The sequence below is a fragment of the Pipistrellus hanaki genome (genome assembly GCF_964339955.1).
Source record: "Pipistrellus hanaki genome assembly, chromosome: 2".
In the NCBI taxonomy this organism is placed as follows: domain Eukaryota; kingdom Metazoa; phylum Chordata; class Mammalia; order Chiroptera; family Vespertilionidae; genus Pipistrellus; species Pipistrellus hanaki.
Genome location: NC_140504.1, coordinates 67,733,965 through 67,756,838, shown reverse-complemented (window position 1 = coordinate 67,756,838; position 22,874 = coordinate 67,733,965). Strand labels below are relative to the sequence as shown.

The 22,874-nt window shown below is 37.4% G+C and overlaps 1 long non-coding RNA gene and 1 pseudogene across 9 annotated transcripts in view; one reads left to right on the top strand and one right to left on the bottom strand.

Moving 5' to 3' along the window:
• Positions 1–22,874, bottom strand: part of LOC311617600 — a 1,721,005-nt gene that overhangs the window by 12,659 nt on the left and 1,685,472 nt on the right. The gene's annotated exons all lie outside the window — the stretch shown is intronic.
• LOC311618049 (NADH dehydrogenase [ubiquinone] 1 alpha subcomplex subunit 12-like) lies at positions 6,651–7,118 on the top strand (annotated as a pseudogene). The gene has a single exon. The product of its transcript is annotated as an NADH dehydrogenase [ubiquinone] 1 alpha subcomplex subunit 12-like (transcript).

The following is a 22,874-nucleotide window of genomic DNA, read 5'->3' as shown; positions in this document are numbered from 1 at the left end:
CAGAGAGCTGGAGGGCCGGACTATATGAACTACTAATCCCTACTGTAACACCTTGGCTGCGCTCACTGCCCAAAAAACCTGGCGGGCAGGATCAGACTCCCCTGGGGGCTGCATGTGGCCCACGGGCCGTAGTTTGAAGACTCCTGCTATAGAGGAACCAAAATATCTTTGGAAATAAAATATCCAGAAACACTGCTGAAAATCATGAAACTTCTTTAAATGCCATTGTAAATGAAGTGTAGCTTCCACCTTTACCATAATGTTGTCAAATAGATTTGACATAGACTTTCATTTTATTAGCCACTAGATTCAGTAAAGTGATTGGAACCTCTATACACATCCCTGTGCAAGGGAGACTAGACAAACTGATAGCTGGCTTCTATTGTGGGAGGTGTCCTACAAATCACAAAGTAGGATATAGAAAAGGGGTGTAGATATTGGAAAGTCAAAGGTGAGCACTAATCACTTTATTCGGGCATCAGGCACTGGGCTCTATGCTTTACACTCATTTTAATCAATTTTTCTTACAAGTTAGTCTTTTATTATTCTCATTTTAGAGATGAAGTGATTAAAGTTAGTAACTTTCCCAAGGTTGCACAGCTATTAAATAATGGAACTTGGATACTAATAAAGGTTTATCTGATTCAAAGTATATGTGTTAACTACAGCACTCATTTTGAATTTAAAAATATTATTTACAAAAGCCATTTACTGCAACCAAATTCATCGTTTTATAGTAAGATAGTGAGGATCAGCGAGAATGTTCAAGAGCCTTGTCCAAAGTTCTATCACTAGCAACCTCAGACAAGCTGTAGAGCAGATCAGACTATCTGATAGGATTTTGATAGATGATGTTGCTTATAATCATGCATGCTGCTCATTAACTGTGAGAAAACTGACACCTCCCAATTCAGAGTCTATCTTCTCTATTGAATTTATTCTAGGATATTCAGAATACAGATAAAATGTCTAAAACAAATATATATTTGAAACTCCGTACAAAGAGGTAATGAAACTTAGCCAAAGATTGGCAATAGGCAAAACATCCATCTCTTTCCAAGGAAGATCACTTGATTTGTTGATGCATTTGCTTGCAATCCATCTCAGACATTCAGGGCGAAAGGAACAACAATTCAATCAAGGATCAATACAATTAAATGAAGCTTCTATACTTGAAATTATGTCAGGGTCTTTTCACATTGCAGTTTTCATATATCTATAGATATATATTGACAACAGGTACATATGGGAATATTATAGTACACATGGGGATATTATAGGCTAGAAGAGTACAATACATAAAATTGGTATAAACATTTATCTGAGTAGATTTTTATTAGCACAAATAAATTTTCATTATCAAAATTGTGTATACAAACACTTCCTTTTCCTAGGTTCTTGAAGGATCTATGATTGCATAAGATGAAACAAAGTTAAGGATTTTTTTATAAGTATCACTATTTACATACAAAATCATTAATCATATTATATATTTAAATTTGGTATATACTTTTATTTTTATATATTTACAGTGTTGTATAAGTATTTTTGCACTTCTCCAAATTACTTGATTAGTAGGAAATATTTCTATAAGTGGAGTTTTAAGGTATAAATAAATGTACCAAAATGTTTGTTCATTCCTCTAGAGCAGTGGTCTGTAAACTCATTAGTCAAACAGATCCAAATATCAACAGCACAATGATTGAAATTTCTTTTGAGAGCCAAATTTTTTAAACTTAAACTTCTTCTAATACCACTTCTTCAAAATAGACTCACCCAGGCCGTGTTATTTTGTGGAAGAGCCACACACAAGGGTCCAAAGAGCCTCATGTGGCTCACAAGCTGCAATTTGAAGACCACAGCTCCAGAGTTATAAAAATTACAGTGTCATAATTGCATATACATATATCCATTCTCCAACACATTATTTTATTAATATTTCTTTATATAATTTAAAAATGCGTTTTAGCTGAAACCGGTTTGGCTCAATGGATAGAGCATCGGCTTGGGAACTGAAAGGTCCCGGGTTCGATTCCGGTCAAGGGAATGTACCTTGGTTGCGGGCATATCCCCAGTAGGGGGTGTGCAAGAGGCGGCTGATCGATGACTCTCTCTCATTGATGTTTCTAACTCTCTATCTCTCTCCCTTCCTCTCTGTACAAAATCAATAAAATATATTTTTTTAAAAATGAGTTTTAAATAAACATTTCTTTGATTTATATTTTGTTAATATTTTATGTCTATTATTATTCATTTGAGTGTCTGTTCATATACTTTCTCATTTTTCTATTGAGGTACTTGTCTGTTTTTTTATTATTATGTAAGAACATTCCATTTATTTAAATATATAAATTTGCCGAAGCCGGTTTGGCTCAATGGATAGAGCGTCAGCCTGCGGACTGAGAGGTTCCAGGTTCAATTCCAGTCAAGGGCATGTACCTGGGTTGCAGGCACATCCCCAGGGGGAGTGTGCAGGAGGCAGCTGATCGATGTTTCTCTCTCATCGATGTTTCTAACTCTCTATCCTTCTCCCTTCCTATCTGTAAAAAAAAACAATAAATATATTTTTAAAATATATAAATTTTTGGTATATATTGCAACATTTTTTCTGTTGGTTTAATTTCCTGTTATTTTGTTTATTTATTTATTTACTTTAATTTGGTATACAGATATTTTAAACACATGGTTGATTCCAGCATTCATCAGAGATTCTGACATTAGTATCATATTTAGAAAACTTTTACTGCCTCTTATATTATGTATATATCCACACATTATTACTTTAGTAGTGGCCAGGTGCACAAAATTTGTGCACAGGGACAAGGGGGAGTGTCCCTTAACCCAACCTGCATCCTCTCAGACCTGGGACCGCTTGGGAGATGTCCAACTCCCTGTGTCATCTAGCCTAGACTGGCAGTTGGACACCCCTCTCACAATCTGGGACCACTGGCTCCTAACCACTCACCTGCCTGCCTGCCTGATCACCCGTAACCAGTCTGCCTGCCAGCCATATTACCCCAAATGCACCCCTGCCGGCCTGCTTGCCCCCAACTGCCTCCCTTTCTGGCCTCCTTGCCCCCAACTGCCTCCCCCACAGGCCTGATTGCCCCCACCTGCTCCCCAGCTGGCTTGATCACTCCCAACTGCCTCTACCTGATGTCCTGCTCTTCCCCAACTACCCTCCCGTCCTGGCCTGACCACCCCTAACTTCCTCTGCCTCAGCCCTGCCACCATGGCTTTGTCTGGAAGGACATCTGGAAGGTCTTCCTATCTAATTAGCATATTATGCTTTTATTAGTATAGATATAGGCCAGGTATATGGGTAGGGGTTCAGCTGGTCACCCCAGAAGGGGGTCCCAGATCAGGGTGGGGAGCCTCTTTTGGGGGATTGACTGGCATGGGTGAGAGGCTGATGGCAGTTTTCAGGCTGACCATGCCCCCATTGGGGTGAGGGTCCCTGTAGGGGGGCCTGGCTGGCCTGGGCTAGAGGCTGATGGGAGTTTGCAAGTGGGCCAGGCCCCCATCTGGGTGGGGATCTCCACTGGGGGGCGTGGCCCGCCTGGGCAAGGGTCTGAGGGCTTTTGGAAGCAGTTTTCAGCCCACCAAGCCCCGGCTTTGTCCGGAAGGTCTCCCGATCTAATTAGCATATTACTCTTTTATTAGTATAGATATTGTATGGTTCATTTCTCCATTAAAATTTTAATGAAATTCACTTTTTTCAGTTATTGTTTGTGTGTGACTATACTGTGTGTGTGTGTGTGTGTGTGTGTGTGTGTGTGTGTGTGTAGAGACCCAGTGCATGAAATTTGTGCACTGGGATGGTGTCCCTCAGCCTAACCTACACCCTCTCCAATCTGGGACTCCCTGTGGAATGTCTGCCTGCCTGAATGCCCCGACCTGATTAACACCTAACTACTCTCCTGACGGCCTGATCTCACCCCCCAAGTGCTCTCCTCTGCTGCCCTGGTCACCTCCAACTTGCCCTCACCTTTCAGCCTGGTCACCTCCTACTGCCCTCCCCTTCTGGCCTGGTTGCCCCAAACCTCCCTCCCCTGCTGGCCTGATGGCCCCAACTGCCCTGCCCTGCCCACCTGGTTGCCCCTAATTGCCCTCCCCTGCCAGCCTGATCCTCACTCTTCACCCAGACTTGGTTTTGATTGGTCAGTTTCTTTGCCAGTCAGCATCTCTGTGCCTATCCACAGGACCCAATCAGAAAGGCGGGGCTGATCAGCAGCCTCAGTAGAGGCCTGGAGAGAAATAGAGGTGTAGCTGCTGGCCAAGCCCTGCAAGAAAAAGAGAGGCAAGTGTTGATAAACAGCTGCTATGAATCAGACCCTGCTTCTCTCTTTAGGCCTCTCTCCGGGCCTGATTTGCAGCTCCCTCAGGAGTCAGTGCTGGGTCACTGCACCTGCAGCTGTAGCAGTCAGTGCTGCGTTGTCCAGCCTCCAATCATGATATACATACATTTCCCAAATAATTGCTCATTTGTCTCTTTAACATAATTGGAAAAGACTTCTGTTATTCCTGATTTTAAATGAAAATGCTATCATATACTTTGTATTTTTCTTTATTTTTCATTCTGTTTTAGTCATCTTTTTTTTTTTTACATCAGCAATATAGTTTTGTTATGTAACTTTAAAAAATATTTTAATATTTTGCAGAAAAATACTTCTCCCCTATTTAAGATTATTTTTTTAGATTTCTATAGTTTTGAGTTTATTAAACTCATTTAAAAATTTAGAAAAACTGACAAATATATTAAAGTAAATAATGAATTTTCTGTATTTTTTAATTTTACATATTGATTTTATAAGTAGGAATTTTATTTATATTCATTGCATTTTAAGTATTTTCCTTTTATTTTATATGGGAACTAATGTTTACATATGTATAATAAAATTGGCCAATTTTTATGTCATTTTCTACTTGAAATATTTGCAATGATATTTTTCTTGTACAAATAAATAATTTTATCATCTAAGATATTAATTATGTTAACCATTTTTTTTCTAATCTTAGTAAGCATTTTCAAAACTATGTTAGTCAAGGCAGTGGCTATACTAGTCTATTATTATTTCTTAATGCAGTGCTTCCAGTATGGTGTATTATAATTAAAATCTCTCAGGTTTAAAATAATTATGTGGCGCTAAAACATATTTATGTTTTATTTTTATTAAGAGACTTTCAATATTTAAAATTTGGATTTTAAATTTTATCAAATACTAGAGGCCTGGTGCATGAATTTGTACAGCATTGGGGTCCCTTGGCCTCGCCTACAAGATAGGGCTGAAACTGGCTCTCTGACATCCCCAATGGGTCACAATTGTGAGAGGGCACAGGCCAGGCTGAGGGGCCCCACCAGTGCACTATCAGGTCTGGGGAGGGATGTGGGAAGTTGGCCAGCTGGGAAAAAACTGTGGGAGGGCTCCAGAGCGTGACCAGTACTTCTTTCTCAGATCCGATTGGTCAGACTCCAGCAGAAAGCTAACCTACCGGTTGGAGCATCTGCCCATTGGTGGTCAGTACACATCATAGCAACTAGTCAATGAGTATACTGTCTGCCCCCTGGTAGTGAGTGCATGTCATAGCAAGCCATTGAGTGATCTTAGCATATCATTAGCACATTACCCTTTTATGGTTTAAACAGCTGACCAATGACCAGACACTTAGCATATTAAACTTTTATTATATGGGATTCTTTCTCACTATATAAACATGGTCATAAGGCTTTTCACCATTGCAATTTACCATATTTTCCGGAGTATAAGACGACTTTTGAAACAAAAAAAAGTCAACCGAAAATTGGGGGCAAAAGACCAAAATTGCACAAAAATTACCTGCAGATCTTGACGGCAAAGTAAGTCTTTTCTTTGAAGTGGGGGGTAGTCTTATACAGCGAATATAGGCCTAACCCTATGTTTTAACTGTACAATTAGGGGGTCGTCTTATACGCTGGAAAATACGGGTATATTAAAATATTTTCTATTATGAGAATCCTTTCATTTCTTAACTACACTCCATTAGTAACATTTTGAAAATATATTTTGAATTTAGTTTGCTAAAATATATTTTTAATTATGAATCCATAAGTATAAATAACTTCTACTCTCTCTAAAAATCAATGGTCTCAGCCTCGATGGTTCAGTGATTGAGCATAAAACCTATGAATCAGGAGGTCAAGGTTCAATTCCTGGTTAGGGTCCATGTCTGGATTATGGGCTAGATAATGCAAGAGACAGCCAACCAATGACTCTCTCTCACTGTTGATATTTCTATCTCTCTCCCTCTCTTCCTCAATGAAATCAATGCAATTATATTTTTTAAAAACCAATGTAAAACTATCCTTGGGTGAGGATTAATAAAACTAAAAGAGAAATTTTAATCTTTGATGTTGTGCTTTTCCCTAATATTTCAATTTGACCTTCCTTCCTTCCTTCCTCCTTCCCTCCCTCCCTCCCTCCCTCCCTTCCTCCCTTCCTTCCTTCCTTCCTTCTTTCCTTCCTTCTTTCCTTTCTTTCTTCCTTCCTTCCTTGTTCATTCTGTCCAAAAGTCTTTAATGGAGTTATAAAAGTTGGAACTTATATTAGAATGATGTTAGAATTAGTGTGTTTTCTGGTTGTTAAAACTTGAGCAGGGGCCTGTGGGGCAAGATGGAGTTGCTGCAGGTCTTGAGGCAAGGACTGCAGCAGGTCAGCGGACACAACAGCCTCCGAGGCTGGCTGTGAATGCTCTTTAGGACAAATGAGGTGAGGGTTGGTACATTGGTGGGAGAAGACAAATATGGAAACAAATACTATGAAGACAACAAGCAGTTTTTTGGCCATCACCGATGGGTTATATATACTACTGAAACGAATGGCAAAGATACATTCTGGGGTGTGGATGGAAGCATGATGCCCCCTGAGTGGCACCGTTGGCTTCACTGTATGACTGATAATCCTCCAACAACAAAACCACTGACTGCTAGTAAATTCATTTGGACAAACCATAAATTCAACCTGAGTAGTACTTCAGAGCAATATGTACCTTATTCCACCGCTAGAAAGAAGATTCAGGAGTGGGTCCCACCTTCAACACCTTACAAGTCAAGACAATGAACAATTTAAACATGTAAAATATGAGGCTTTTCAGGTAATTGCACTTTTACTGCTTACTGTTAATTAAAATTATTTGATTAAACAAACAAACAAAAAAAACTTGAGCCGGGTATCAACACTGAATGAAGCAAGGGCTCCCTCACTATGAAGTTGGTATGAATATGAGAGATTGATCAAATAAGTAAATATGTTGTTAGAGATGAAAGTTACAAATATGGTAAAGAAAATGGCTGTGAATTAACTATGTTTGTTTTGTTTAAAATTGAAGTTTTTCAGTGAACTCATGGTTAGATAAATATAAACATATACATACATAACATACATATATATATGAAAGCCTAAGTGACCGTTATGGTGGAACAACCAGAATGATCGGAACACCTGGTCACTTTGGCGAGCACTGAGCAGTTAGGCAGGCAGGCAAGCAGTTAGGGGCAACCAGGCAGGCAGGTAAGCAAGAGGTCTCAGATTGCAAGAGGGTGCAGGCCAGGCTGAGGGACACCCACTCCCTGCATGAATTTTGTGCACCAGGCCTCTAGTATTACATATTTTAGTTCTGATCTCTGAGAAGACCTCAAAGTAAAGCTCTGTAATTATAATGAGCTCACATAAGACTCAGACCTCAGTTTCTAAATACTGTTCTCCACTAACAGAAACTATGGTTTCTTAGATAAATGAATGGTTGATTCCAGAGCTGTCACGGGAAAGTAAAAATTAAGCCTGTGAGTAGGAAAATACTCTAATAATGATAAGAACATGCTGTTGTTCCAGTTATCTATTACTACATGACAAACCACCTGAAAATGTAATGGTTTGAAAAAAAAGTTATTTATGTCTTATGGTGGCAGAATCTCCCTGGGTGGTTCTTGCTCAGCATATCTCTAGTGAACACAAACAAATAGCTGCTGAGGCTGAAATAATCTGAAGTTCTGACAAACTAGATGTCCAGGAGAGCTCCTTCAAATGACTGGTAATTGATGCTGGCTATTATATAGAATCTCAATTGGGGCTAAAAACCTACCATGGATCTTCCCTGTGGCCATATAGTCTTACTGAGATTTTTTTTTTTTTTTAATTTTGAGAGTAAGCATTCTAAGAATAAGTATTCCAAGAGAATAAGACATAGCTGTAACACTTTTTAGGTCTTAGCTTGAAAGTCATGTGGTGTCATTTCTGCTACATTTTGTTAGTTGCTAAGGGCAAGCCAAAATTCAATGTGAAAAGGGACTATACAAGTGTGTATATGCCAAGAGGCATGGTTCACAGGCAGGCCATCTTCGGATTCTAGATGCCATCATCTGCAATGCTTACATTCCTCCCATAGGCAAGATACACTAATCTACCCTCAAAGCCACTCGGCAATCATCGGGTCTCCTTTAAGACGGTATCAGACTTAGATTTTATATTCTGGTGCAGATGGGAAGTCTTTGGAGGTGATTCCTCAGATGCATTTCTTATAGTGCAGATTTCTAGTGTAACACACACTAGCTACGTAAAATATGAAATGACTTTAATGATTGACCCTATATTATAACACCAGAATCACATTTTGTAAATTGAGAGATAAAATACTACCTGAAGCAGAATGTAATTAATAATATTTAAGAAAAATAAAATAACTTCATAACAAAATAAAAACTGGAAGCATGCTATGTAGAAGAACTTAGAAGATAGATTAGAGGTCAGTAAACTTTTCTGGAAAATGCCATATTATAACTATCTTAAGAGTTTGCTGGCCAAATACAGTAATGATCTCTTATTTGCTTCTTTTCCTATCTTTTTCTTATAACCTCTCAAAAGGTGGAAATCATTCTTAGTTTTGGGTCACATAGAAACAGGCCATGAGCCAGATTTGACCTGCAGGTCATAGTTTGTCTACTTCTGTATTAGAAAAATAATTGGTAGATAGTAGAATTTTTAAAGAAACATAGCTACTATTATATTATATTAATTAATATAAACATAATATACTCTGTTTATATTAATTAATTTTTAAAAAGAAAATATGGAGTATTTATAAGTACTTTTCTACCCTAAATATTTCTTAGTTGTACATGAGTTTTATATCTCAAATATACAGATGCTGAAAATAAATCTGGTTATTATAAAATCCTTAAGTCAAATTATGATGTATAGCAATTATAAAACTAGGATACTGCAGTCCCTCAGAAAAGTACCCCTTTTGTGGGATTTTTTGTTGTTTTTTTTTGTTTTGTTTTTTGTTGTTGTTTTTTTAGAGAATTAAAAAAGCAAATGTAAGGGTAATGCATTCTAATATCGAGCCCAGCCATAACATTTTCTGTGATGCATATATCCAGTGTACATAATTTGCTTTCATACTGCTCCCTGTTTTGTTACTAAATATTTCACTTAAACTGCCTAGGGCTATTCGTCTACCCAGCAGTCTGCTGAGGAAGCAGATGAAAATTGTGCTTGGTCATCACTCTCCTGGACTTCCTAATGGACAAACTATAAATGTTATTCATGCAGAGGCTGGTATCTTCCTATTTGTTATTGAACCTGGAGTTAACTGGCAATAGACTGAGTGCTTCCTGAGTTTTAAAAACTAAACTGGTGGAAGACAAGGTTTTTCTAGTTGTCATTAGAGATGGAAATCAAGTCTAAATACAATTACTCATAGGATGTTTCCACAGAGTTTGATTTCATATAAGAGTAAAATTATTCCCTTTGGGGAAAAGGAACAGATGAACAATAGTGAGCACAAAAGATATTGCTCATTATTTTCAAATCAACGATTGATGTGTTTCTCCTGAGGCAAAGTAGCTTTGTGGATAACAGCACATGCTATGGAGGCTCAAAACCTGGGTTTGAAACCTGCGTAAAGTTTTGTTTCTTGGGAGAAAATGGGGAAATTATAACTTCTGTTTCCTCATCTGCAAAATAAGGAAAATAAGAGTATGTTACATATGATTCTTGAGAGGATTCTATTAGTTAATACAGGAAAACTTTTCAGAAGACTGTCTGAACTTTCATGGTTTAAAAAGAAAATAAAAATAGCCCAGGTGGTATTGCTCAGTGGTTGAGCATCAGTCCAGGAATCAAGAGGTCACTGGTTCAATTTCTAGTCAAGATACATGCCAGGGTTGCAGACTGGATCCCCAGTAGGAGGCATGCAGGAGACAGCCAATGAAAGAGATGATATGTTTTTTCTCATCAATGTTTCTATCTCTCATCTGTCTCCCTCTCTTTCTAAAAATCAATAAAAAAATATTTTTTAAAAAGAAAGTAAAAAATAGGTTAAAATGATAATGAAGGGTTCTCCAGATTATAATCATTCAAGAATGGCTTTTATGATTTTTATGTATTCTTATGTTCCACCTTCTTAAATTTTCCTCTTAATAATTATTCTATATATTATTACTTGATAATATATATATATATATATATATTCAATATATATCATGATTTAAATGGAAGCTTAATATCATCCCCCTAGAAAACCATTATATTTCCACAAGTAGAAAGTAACAAACAAAATAATGTTTTTTATTATAACTAGATAATGTTGATTGCCAAAGGCAATGAGGTATCATCTCTCTGCTTTATCACTGGTTAATAGAAACATTATCAAGTGTTACAGTGATGTTAAATATAAGTTAAAACCAAATTGAGGTCTGTTTATTAATAAAATTAGAAAGATGAAAGGAAATAAAAAAGAGAATAATTTCTAAACCAAAAATTATGTTTGTGAATGCTTTTCTGCTTACCACATTGAAATTATATCTCCCACAGCTCAGAAAACACTACTGTGCAGAAGCTTTAGGAAGGACATGAGACTTTAACTGGCTTTGATATGAGCATTGACTTCAGATAATTAGTGAGTTTCAACTCAATAGTCTAGAAACGGGAATGGTGTGAGCAAGCAAATGCACCAAGGCAGGTATGATGTCTAGTGCACTGTCATTAAATCGTTGGGCTTGTGAGGTGGTAAAAAACATGAAGACCTTTATCAGTCACATGGCAGAGGGCCTCATATTACACAGGTTCTCAAATCCCGGCTAAGCAAGGCACACAACAAATAATAAACATCATGGAAAAGGATTCTGAGGGTAGAGTAATATACAGTTTATGAGATAGTTCAATATGGTATAGAACATGTACTCAAGAGGGCAACACCTGGATGCAGGAAAACCAGTGCCTAGGTGGTTGCTGTGGCAATGAAAAAAAATCTTAATGTCTTTGCCAAAAGAAACAAAGGTTGAAGAGAAAAGGGAAGAAAGTGGAGAAAATGATGTGTACCAGGTTTCAAGGTTGGATGACAAGGAGACTGCTGTTATCATAACAGAAAGGAAAATTCAATAAAAAGGGGGTGATTTAAGGAAAAACATAAAGTTTAGCCTTAAAAATACTGACTTTGAGAGGATGGTGTTGTTTTTAAGTGCATGACACTTGGTGACAGGAATAGGTTTTACCCACCCAACTTAAGTCATGAATAGAGATATCATTAGCCTAGGAAACACTCTAAAAAGCATATAGTGTAGAAAAATAAGAGAAAAGGGAGGTCATATGATTTGGGTGGAAATATTGAACAATGCTGATGACATGGGCTGCATGACTAGCATATTGGACAGAGAGAGATGTCAGAATTCAGTGCAGTGTCATAGGACCAAAAAGGAAAGGAGAAGTTCAAAGGAAGGTTGGATTCTCTAATGCCCCATGCTATTCAGGAGCCAAACAGATTAAGAGAATGTAAGACATTGGATTTTGACAAATAGGTCATCTGGTGTCCCTAGAAGACACAGTGTAAAAAGGAGACAAAGATTAGAACTAGGTAATAAATGGAAAAAAAATGGAGACAGATAATATAAACTATCAAATATGACTAATTTCCTTTATATCAACATTTTAGCTACCAAACTAAAATTTTAGTTCTTTATAGGCAATATCAAAAATAATAATGATCCATTTCCCAACGGATTGATATTATGCCTTGCAAATGAGAAGTACTCAATATCTCATAATGGATTTATTGATTGATTTATCCACTCACTTAACTGATCTCTATTAAGTGTTCAATGTATGCCTCTCACTTGGTTAGGTGCTGAAGTTGCAACAGTTTGGTAGGGCACAGATCTGCTTCTCCTGGGATCTTACAGAGTTGAAGACAATTACTTACAGAGTCTCAGAATCGTTAGCAAAGTTATAAAATATTTAAGGAAAAAGAATCCAACTCTGTTGATTGCACTTGTGTCTGAAAAGGTAAGAGATGTCTTCCTGGATAAGATGTTCTAAAAATTCCTTATTAAAGTGATCAGTAAAACTAACAGTAGCTGAAGAGTCACCAATAAAAAAACAATTTAATTTTTGGATAAAATGTCAAGTTTTCAAGAAAAAATTTTGCCTTCAAGAATCCTCAAATACATCTGTATTCCATTACTATCCTCAATTGTCTTTCTCAAAGGCAACGATTTTTAACATCATCAAAACAAAAGATTTAACACTTTAATCTTATTCCCTGAATCCCATCACTACCTACAATCTCACATAGACTGTACTCTTTCTCTTAAAAGTAATGTACATATCTGTTGAACAGCAAAGCTAAATCTTACAGTTCATATGGCAGATAAAATTACTTTTTTAACAAAGACTACAGATGACAATAGGTTGCTAAAATGACTTTATGTTGTTCATGATTTATTCATGCATGGGCTACGTTAAGACCAGGGAAGTGGGTGTGTATTTGAAATTGATAAAGTAGAATGCAGAGATAAAATATCAAATAGTTGGCTCTGGATGAAAGTTTTGAATGCACTTGCAAAGACATGAATTGGCGCTGATACTGCATAACCACACACAGAGGTATTTTCTTCCTAACCCCTTAAATGCTGAAATGTGGATAAAATGAATAGGGAACCCCTAACTTTTCCCATATTTTTCTTCAACATCAAAACAACTCAGGCCTTGGCTTATTATAGCACAGTTAAGGAGATTAAAAGAGACAGATCTGAATTCAAAACACTGGACTTGCCATCTATAAATATAAAAGCCTCAGGACCAAACGACTGAATGACCAGTTGACTGATCGCTATGACCCACACTGACCAGAAGGGTGTAGATGCTCAATGCAGGAGCTTCCCCTTGGTGGTCAGTGCGCTCCCACAGCCAACATCCCACCTTCTCTCCCCTTGGCTGGCCCCAATCAGCACCCAATCAGCCCTAATCTTTGGCCAGGCTGAGGGACCTCACCTGTGCATGAATTTGTGCATTGGGCCTCTAGCATTATTATGATTCTTTAGAAAGCACACACTTCAGATTAAAAACAAAAACAAAAACAAAAAACACCTGTATTTACAATTTCTGTTTATTCTATAAAATACCACCACATTAATGGCTTGTAATCACTTCAGACCTAATGAGTCTTAAAAAACTTCTTTAGTGAGTAGGATCAAGTCAAAATTTCTTTGACCTGGAAATCAGACCCCCACAGTCAAACTCTAACATATTGTAATTTCACATGCCAGCACTCTTGTTCCAATGTCTCTTACACCAATTTTGTTGCTTCCTCCCATGATTAATTTAATTCACGTTTGTATCTCGTCAAATCCTACCTAATTTTCTCAAAGTACTCCACAAAGAATTTTTCAGTCCAATTAAATAAGACCTCTCTCTTCACTGAACTTCTAAACTGCCATTAGCTGTAAAATTTGGTGATGGGAATAAAATCATGAAGTCTTTGCAGTCATAAAACAGTGGCTAACTTTTATTGAATGGGAATTTCTGATGACCCACTTTCTTCCCCAGGATCTCATCTATTGCAATTCTGTTCACTCTCTTCTACCCTCCTTTTTATTGCTCTATCCACAAAATCCAACCTGTGGACCAAGTTTTTAGTTAAAACCCTGCCCTCTCTCAAACCATGCCTATGGACTCTATTTTCTTTCCAAATAGCTATTAAGAAAATATTTTAAACCACTATTGAAGACAAATTCTGCTTATAGCTGCTAAAATTATATAAAATATATAATTTTATAGATATATATGATTATAGATAATAAGTTATATAATTAATTTACATATGTATATATTCTATTTATAATAAATTATAAATAATATATAATATAAGACAAAGAATCCTATCTAATACAAGAATAATATGCAAATTGATCATCACTCCAATACACAAGATCACTGCCCCCATGTGGTCAAAGATGACTGCCCCCATGTGGACACAATATGGCCGCCACAAGATGCACAGCAGAGGAGGGCAGTTGGGAAGGACCAGGCCTGCAAGGGAAGGCAGTTGGGGATGATCAAGCCTGCAGCATAGGGCAGTTGGGGTGACCAGGCTGGCAGAGGAAAGAAGTTGGGGGCAACTGGACCTGCAGGGAAGAACAGTTAGGGGGAACCCAGGTCTGCAGGGGAGCGCAGTTGTAGGGGGACAAGGCCTGCAGGGGAGGGCAGTTTGGGGGGACCAGGCCTACAGAGCACAGCAGTTAAGGGCTAATAGGGAGGCAGGGGAGCAGTTAGGTATCAATCAGGCTGGAAGAGGAATGGTTAGGAGGTGGTCAGGCTGGCAGGCAGAAATGGTAATGGGCAATCAGGAAGGCTGGCAGGCAAGCAGTTGTGAGCCAGTAGTCCTGGATTTTGAGAGAGATGCCCAACTGCCCATTTAGGCCGAATCCTACTTGGATTGGGCCTAAACAGGCAGTTTGGTAGGGCAGTTAGATATTCCTCCAGGGATCCCAGATTGGAGAGGATGCAGGCTGGACTGAGGGACACACACACACCCATGCATGAATTTTGTGCATGGGGCCTCTAGTTATATAATAAATTCTCTTATATATTAACTTCTTGGAACTGGCCAAATAATAGCCCAATGCAAATACAAATCATCCTCACAAAAAATAAACACAGGCCTATATTTTGAGTGTTCAAATAAAAACTATTTATTACAGTGGTAGTGCTTAAGTCCCTGCAACTCATCATCCTCCTTGATATGAAGGAGAGATACTCTTCTTAGGGATTTGTGTCTGTACCTGGCAATGGATCTTCTAAACAAAATCTGCAATTCAGTAACGCAGCTTGGAAACTCTAAGCACAGGATGACACTTTTCCTTCTTAAACGAGGGCTTGGAAGGATATGTCTCTCCATTCTATTTAATTACTGAGCCTTGTTTAGGGTTTTTCCAGAGGCAGGTAGTTTTCTTTCAGAACAATGTGCTACAGAGCTGACACAGGTAGATTTATTCAAGGGGATAAATCTTGACAAAATAGTACACAGCAGTTCAATTATCCTGCTCCAGAGAGCCTGATGTAATTGCAGAGATGCAATCCCTTTAGCTGAGGTTGTAAGGTTTGAAGCTAACTTTATTATCTGAGGGTAAATGCATCAGTGCTAGATGTTGGCAACTAAACTTGGCATAAAACTCATCAACAAAATTGCCGAGTAATAATTAACAATAGAGAATCTGGTAACTGTCTAAACTCTCCAAATTAAATGGCAATAATGCTATTCAGAAAACAAGAATCTATAAAAAATGGACTCAACCTTCTTGTTTTTCTTTAATTTATTTTTTTAAGTAAGGAGTGAAGAGGAGAAGTTATATAAAAGTCACTGAATTTTATATTTTTAAAAGTCAAGTTTGGATATATGTAGATTCTATTATGTGGCTAGAGGAAAGTTTACTTTTCTCCACAAATAACTGTTTGTTTAGAAACAAAAACTGTTTCTAAAAAAGAAAAACTTAAAGAGTGAAGCATAGTAACCTCCATGTTGTATAAAAACTGCTGTTTGAACTTCTCTGCTATTGTTAGATAGTCCCTTGTTCTGTAAACTGTCATTTTTTAGACAGTCTCTTATTCTGTAAAATAACTGCTTTAGTTTGAATAATAGAAAAAAGATAAAAAAATTAACTGTCTGACATTGCAAGCTAGCCATCTGATGTAATAGGCTAATGATCATACTAATAATAATTCCCATATTCTTATGCCAAGTGTTTGTTCATTATGTTTCTAAGGTTACAAACTGCCTGCAAAAATAACTTACAGAGAGCTCTTTGTAAAATCCGCAAAGGGGGCTCAAAAGGTATAAATAGAGAAAACATCCTCTATGTGTTGATTCAGAATTTGACAGAGATATTTTGTTCTGAATCTGCAATAAACGATTCCTAATTAATTGGTTTGTTAAGGCATATTGTCTAGCTCACTAATTTATGATACAACAAAAGGAATAGGGCATTCTATAAGGTGAATTATCACTCCCTTTGCATGTAAATGTTGCCATCGCAGTCTGCTGGGGTGTCTTAACCTTTCATATTTCAAATAAGCCCATTCTCTAAAGTATCATGTAAGAACAAAGGAAGACCTACAGATACACCTAACCTGCTCCATCAGACTGGATATCCCTGAGAATTACTGATCAAGAGCCACTCCAACCACCACCGCCCAGGATGGAAAGCCTCCTTTCTCCCCAATCAATCACATTTGTTTCTAAAGTACTAAGTTCCCATTTAATAATTTATTTATTTATTTGTTTGTAAAAACAACCAAGGTTTATGAAGAGCACCATAGCATACAAATATATTTACCACACATCATTTCACTTGTGACACATAGCAATGCTCTAAATTAAGTTCATTATCATCTTATTTACAAACTAGAGGCCCAGGGCATGAAATTTGTGTACGGGGAGGAGGGGTGTGTCCTTCAACCCAGCCTGCACCCTCTCCAATCTGGGACCCCACGAGGGATGTCCAACTGCCCACTAAGGCCCGATCTCAGTGGGATCAGGCCTAAACGGGCAGTCAAACATCACTCTCACAATCCAGGACTTCTGGCACCCAATCACTTGCTTGCTTGCCTGCCTGATTGCCCCTAACAACTTTTGCCTGCCAGACTGATTATCCCCTAACCACTCCCCCGACATCCTGATTGATGCCTAACTGCTCCCCTGCTGGCCCGATTGTCCCCAACTGCTCTCTTCTGCCAGTCCAATCACCCCCAACTGCCCTCCCCTACAGGCCTGGTGCCCCCCAACTGCCCTTCCTGCTGGTCTGATTGCCCACAACTACCCTCCCCTGCTGGCCATCTTATGGTGGCCATCTTGTATCCACATAAGGGTGGCCATAATGTTTGTCAGAGTGATTGTCAATTTGCATATTGCCTTTTTATTATATAGGATAAGAAAAATGTACTGACTTGGCTAAGGTCACATAGCTAGTAAGTGAGATCTGAATTTCAGATTTAAAATTTCACGTTTTCTGTTCTTCATCACTCTGCACAAAATTCCACTATACTGGCCTATAAAAATAAATTATATCTTTGTTGTAGTTTCCAAAAACAGCCAGAGAGTATTTATGTTCCCTCATCTAAGGTTTAGTAACATAAAACCAGAATTATAATGTAAGAGAGAAATGTTTATGGTTATGTGAGACATACAATAAGGCACAACATTCATATTTCCTTGTGAATGAAAGATTAATTCACTAAAAGTAAGCAAATGCAAATCAAAATAATTGAAAAATACAATTTACATGTTTTTATTGATAATTTAAAAGTTTAATAATGATAAGATTTTATGAAGGAAATATGCATTTGTATGCATTGTTTGTGGTAGTATAAATTGTGATATTTTTGTAGGGCAACTTAATCTTAGCCATTGAAATGTAAAATGGATATACATGTGATTGAGGATTTCCACTCTAATGATTTACTTTATGTATATATACTGGTAAAAGTTTACCAAATATATATGTGTTAGTGTGTATTTATATATACATATATATGTACATATACATATGTACGAACCAATTTTAACATTGTTTTGTTAACAATACCTTTGGGAATAAAAAATGTGCATCATTTGAAGAATGATTAAATTAATTATGATATATGCATACACTGGTGTATCTCCAAGAAAAATAATTAAAGGGTAAAACAGAATAAAAATCAGCATGAATTTAATAAAATCCCCTTTGCTAAAAAAAAAAAAAAAAAGAAAGAAATGTTGGCATAAACATTTTTTAAAAAAAATAAAAGTTAAAGAAGAATTGAGGATAATGCTGACATTTGAGGGGATGTTGTAGGGAGTGTTAAAGAATGCTTATTTCTCAGGTGGCACCCTTCTGTGCAGTCATGAATGGTAACGAGGTACATATATTACTCCCGAGCTAGTGTCATTTACTTACAATAGTTTTCAGAATGGATCTTAAATTTGTTGCAGACTCCCTAATCTATTATAGAGTGGTGATAAGGTAGTTCATACAATGTTAGACTGTATTCTATATATTTGCATTTTTCAAAATTTATGGACTATGTAATCTGATGTGATTAATAATTTCCCTCCATTGACTGGGAAGCTCGTCCTTGTATTCAACCATCCTAAGCATGAAATGATTAGGAACAACTTCTGAACTGTAAAATAGATGTCTGAGTCACTCAAGATACACCTTCAAATATGCCTTCTAACAAACATTGTCAACATGATTGACTGCAGTAATACTCCAGTGACAACCAGCAATGTTCAGGTCCAGCTGTAATGCAAGATAATTCCTAGAACTATGTCTCCACTTGTTTTTTATTTATTTTTTTTATTTTGGCTTTCATGCCTTGCATAGGAAATGTTGCACAGACTTTACCCATGAACCCCTGAAAAAAGAACATCACCAGAACTGAGGGAAAGGAGTACATATTGAAGTCTATAGTCCAATTTGTAATTGCTAATTGGAAAACATTTTATTGCTACTCAGCAGAAAAGCCAAGCTCTAGTATTAAGTAAAACTGTTGGACACACATCTGGATAATGAGGGAGGCAAGTTTCATGTACCTTCCAGAAGGAGCCCTTGGAACATAGATCTGCCTGAATCTGCTTCACTTTGTATGCCTCCTCCATAGCACACTGGCTAAGAAGAATCATTCGTCTTGATCTATAGGAAAATTATTTCAGAGATAATATTAAGGGAAAGAATCTGAGAAATCAACTTCTTTTGCTACTTTTGTAGAAGTGAAAGCCTCAAAATTAGAGAGAGAAAAAGAGATGTTTTATGACTGAGAAATATGCAGAAATCTATGATTTTTATAGAAAATTCTTATTTAAGTAAAACTAGTCATCTTTTATCTACTTGTTCGGTTTTTTAGTTGAAAGAAATGAAAATGAAATAGGGAAGCGCCAAGTGTAGATGGTGCATCTTAGATAATAAGCAGTTACAGCATCCTCACTTCCATGACAGTTAAATTTCCTCCAATAATCCTAGAATATTTGAGGAAATAAAAATTAAATTGCTGGAGAAAAAAAAAGAGAATATTCCAAGGAAGTAATTTTAATTGGCTGTTAGTAATTTTTTTAAAAAATCAACAGCTCAATAAGTGGTGAGAGGAGAAGTTGTCTGGGTCATTGCCAATCATCAATAACAGTAAACATCTGAAAGACTAGTCAAATGCAATCTAGTGGACTCCACAGAGCAAAAGGGCAGTTGCCCCACTGTTTGTACCTTTTCAAACAAACAAAACAATGCTAAGAAATCACAGTCCAAATAATTCAAAATAGCCTTCAAAGCATAGGTAAAATCTCACATTCTTTTTTTTTCCCCCAACAAAAACAACTATGTATTTTATTACCTCATGTTTAATAATGGAAAGAACGACTAGGCAGAAAATCAACAAGCAAATAGAAAACTCAAACAACACTAAACCAAGGGTCACTTTTTAGAAAATGAGATCCCCAGTCAGCAGAAAATACATTCTCCTCGAGTGCACAAACATTTTTCAGGATGGACCAAAAGCTCACATTCTTTTAAGTGCCTTCCCAATGCTTACAGAAAGAATAATGTTCTCCACCTCTGATGCATACACAGTAATGTATTTGTGCTTTTCTCTCTACATAATACGCATGTATCAATTTTCATACATAGATAAATTTGCCTAGCTTAGTCCTTTCTTTGAAGGATTTTTGTGTGTAGAGTGTTTTCTGTCAGCCTCTGTACATCCCCCATCTCTTCTCTGCCCTGTGATGTATGCTGTGACCTTCATGAACCATGTTACTCAGGCCCCTTTACTTCTTTGTTTAATTTAAATTCTTTATTGTTTGAAGTATTACATAAGTCTTCTTTTTCCCCCATTCACCTCTCCCAGGCCTCTCCCATCTCCCAGCACATGCGCTCATGCCCCTATTGTCTGTGTCCATTAGTTATGCACACATGCATGCATATGAGTCCTTTGGTTGTGGTTAATCTCTTACTCCTCCTTCCCCTGCCTTCCTCTTAGATTTGATGGTCTAATCAATGCTTCTCTGTTTCCAGATCTGTTTTTGATCATCAGTTTATGTTGTTCATTATATTCCACAAATGAGTGAGATCATGTGATATTTCTCTTTCTCTGACTGGCTTATTTAGCTTAACATAATGCTCTCCAGGTCCATTCATGCTGTTGCAAATGGTAAGAGTTCATTCTTTTTTACAGCAGTGTAGTATTCCATTGTGTAGTTTTACCACAGTTTTTTAATCCACTCATCTGCTGATGGGCACTTGTTTACAGTTAACTTTCACCAAGCTGGGGTGGGGGGAGGGAGAGTGGAGCACAGAGAAGGGTTAGAATATGGAGAATTTGGAGTACTTCTTTGCTCCAACTCTTTCCTTACTTATCCAAAGTCCTGGAAATGGTTTCATTTCTAACATCAGGTTTCTTGTTGGATACAACCTAATTCCATTACTCTGGATCTTTACCCATACTGTTTAGTTCTCTTAAGCCTGTCTATATTTACTAGATAGTCCCTTCATTTAATGTTCTCAAACTCTTCTGAGGGTGTGATACATTTACTACTTCACCCTGTCAATATCCTCCAAAGAGTAGAATTTAGGTGTTGATTAACTTTATGCTCTCAGTGCTTAATGCAATGCCAATGAGAGAGAGGAACTAACTGTTTTTGAAAAGCATGAATGAATAAATAAAAACAGCACTAGGTTAGCTACTGTGTACAAGAAAAAATAAATATAAACAGTGGCCCTTACTGCAATGAAGGTTTCAATCTAAAGGAGAAAACAAATGCAGAAATTCAAATAACTCTTGGAAGCTGTATATGGTAAATAATGAATCACAAGCCTCCATGTTCAGATACCAGAAAAGGTGCAATTTCTAACTATCAGTAGAGAAAAGCTACCTAACACTGGATAAAAAAAACATAACATTCAGCAATCACACAAATTCCCCAACAAGGTAAACCAAGTAAGATAAAAACAACAATCCAATAATTCTCCATCTCATAGGTATGCTGGAAGTTTTCATTAGTTAATACTTACAAAGCACTTGGAAGATTTAAAGTAATAAACATTATCCAACAGAACTATACATGTCAGGTCTTATGAAACTTAACAGAAATTAGAGAGTGACAAAGTACTCACAATAAAAAACTACTCAACTAGGCCTTTGCATTTTAAAAGGCCAGGTGGGGGAGGAAAGTTTTTCCCCTGGGGAAGAGGCTCAAGCTAATCTATATCCCACCAGCACATGCACACTGCAGACATGTTTAATTTAAAGCCTGGGAGATTATGCACTTTGTAACAGCGTGTAAATCAATGTTTTATTAAAGCCTATGATTACCATGCAGAAAAATGCAAATCACAATAAAACACATCACAAGCAGATTCCATCCTGCTCTCTTCTCAGTAGATCAATTACCAAGCCTTGCCCTGGAGAGTAGGGGTAGAATTCAACTAGGGGTGGCAGTGTTACCTGTTCCTTGCCCATGGAAACTGCAGAATCTCCCAACCATTTTTGCTTTATCCCCCTCCCCGCAACCCTCCCTTCTCCGAAAAGCAAATAGTCAAGTTTTTCCCCACTGGCCATCTTTTAAGTTGCCTTTTAAAAATGCTTATGCCTTTCTCTTCATTGACTTTAATTACCCACATAGCCTAAGAGGCTTGCCTGGTCAGATAACCTTTTACACAAAAGAGGGGAGCTTGCAAACCACAGCATTTTTCTCTAGCTCGTCCATCAGTTACAAGGCTTGGATTTAATATCTTTAAGCTTGTCTGTTTGCAGACTGATTTTATGTACCCAGAGTTTATAAAAATATAACATAGATGTATATATTATAACTATAAAATATATGTAAATTCAGAGCCAGACTATTGATACCCAATTTTTGGACTGGAACCCAGATTCTTTGTCCACTGGAATCGAAGAATGAATCCATGAACAGAAAGTGGTATAGCAAAGGTGGAGATTTATTGAAGAACAAGTACAGACTTTCATGTAAGGAGGGGGAAGAGTCCCACAGAACTGAGTCCCACTGGGTTCCTTTCCCTATGGCTTATAAAGGCTGCAGATCCTGATGCCTGATATCCCCTCTGATTGGTCAATATTCCCCTTCCAGTTGGTTACTATAGTAACTCCTGGGCTCAAAGAAGTTACTACCATAGTAATTCCTGGGCTCACTACCCTATTGTCTGTGTCCATGGGCTATGCTTATTAGTTACTTCACATATCCTATTGTCCTTTCCCATTGTCCTTTCATGCCTCTGGGCTTTCTTCTTTTCCATCTGAATGAAGGACTTCCTTCTCCTTATTTGGTAAATATAGACTTTTCTGGCTACTTCCAGTTCCCTTGTCTTATGAAAATGTAACTGTACCTAGCTTCCTTGTGTTATGGAAATGTGTCTTCTCCCAGTCTAGGGTCCTGTGTTTTTTCCGTGGACCCCAATTCAAAAAAATTTCTAAGCCTTCCTATATCCCCCTACAATTCCTGCTTCACTATGGCCTTGTTTTCAGTGTAATTTTTAGGTTAGCTTGGAACATGAGCTCAGGTTTACTGACTTATTTGCC